Source organism: Callithrix jacchus, chromosome 5 (genome assembly GCF_049354715.1).
Source record: "Callithrix jacchus isolate 240 chromosome 5, calJac240_pri, whole genome shotgun sequence".
Classification (NCBI taxonomy): Eukaryota; Metazoa; Chordata; class Mammalia; order Primates; family Cebidae; genus Callithrix; species Callithrix jacchus.
Genome location: NC_133506.1, coordinates 66,488,701 through 66,489,753, shown reverse-complemented (window position 1 = coordinate 66,489,753; position 1,053 = coordinate 66,488,701). Strand labels below are relative to the sequence as shown.

The 1,053-nt window shown below is 48.2% G+C and overlaps 1 non-coding gene across 1 annotated transcript; it reads right to left on the bottom strand.

Annotated features, from left to right (window-relative positions):
- Positions 1-500: 500 nt before the first annotated feature.
- LOC118154301 (U6 spliceosomal RNA) lies at positions 501-607 on the bottom strand. The gene has a single exon (XR_004744175.1). It is a non-coding gene; the product is annotated as a U6 spliceosomal RNA (small nuclear RNA).
- Between the last annotated feature and the right edge of the window lie 446 nt (positions 608-1,053).

The window sequence follows — 1,053 nt, the reverse complement described above, 5'->3', positions numbered from 1 at the left end:
TGCCATGTTGGCCAGGCTGGTCTTGAACTCCTGACCTCAAGTGATCCACCTGCCTTGACCTCCCAAGGTGCTGGGATTACAGGTGTGAGCCACTGTGCCTGGCCTGAACTTTCTCTCCCACCACTTTTTTTTTTGAGATGGAGTCTTGCTTTGTTGACCAGTCTGGAGTGCAGTGGCACGATCTCGGCTCACTGCAACCTCTGCTGCCCAGGTTCAAGTAATTCTCCTGCCTCAGCCTCCTGGGTAGTTGGGATTACTGGTGTGCACCACCACGCCTGGCTAATTTTTGTGTTTTTAGTAGAGACGGGGTTTCACCATGTTGGCCAGGCTGGTCTTGAACTTGTGACCTCAGGTGATCCACCCGATTTGGCCTCCCAAAGTGCTGGGATTGCAGGCCTGAACCAGCCAACTTTCGTTTCTTTAAATTTTGTGGGTACATAATAAGTATATATATTTATAGAGTTCATGAGATGTTTTGATACAGGTAGGCAATGTGAAATAAAAGTATGGAAGGCTTCACGAATTTGCACATCACCCCTGCACAGCCCCCAGGCTCATCTTCTCTATATCACTCCAATGACAGTGTATGTGCTGCCATGGTGAGCACCTCTTTTTGGACTTTTTTTTTTTTTGAGACTGAGTTTCACTCTTGTTGCCCAGGCTGGAGTATGATGGCACTATCTCAGCTCCTCACAATCCTCCACCTCCTGGTTCAAGTAATTCTCATGCCTCTGTCTCGAGTAGCTGGGATTACAAGCATGCACCATCACGCCCGGCCAATTTTTGTATTATTAGTAAAGACAGAGTTTCTCCATGTTGGTCAGGCTGGTCTCAAACTCCTGACCTCAGGTGAGTGCCTGGAAGTCGGAGAGACCTGGCATGGAATCTTGCTTCTTGCTTCAGCCTCCCAAAGTGCTAGGATTACAGGCGCGAGCCACCGCACCCGGCCTGAACTTTCTATAAAGGATTCATACAGTCCATGCTCTCTAATGCCTGGCTTCTATCATTCAACCTTATGCTTGTGAGACTCATCTGTGTTATTGTGGATGGTGA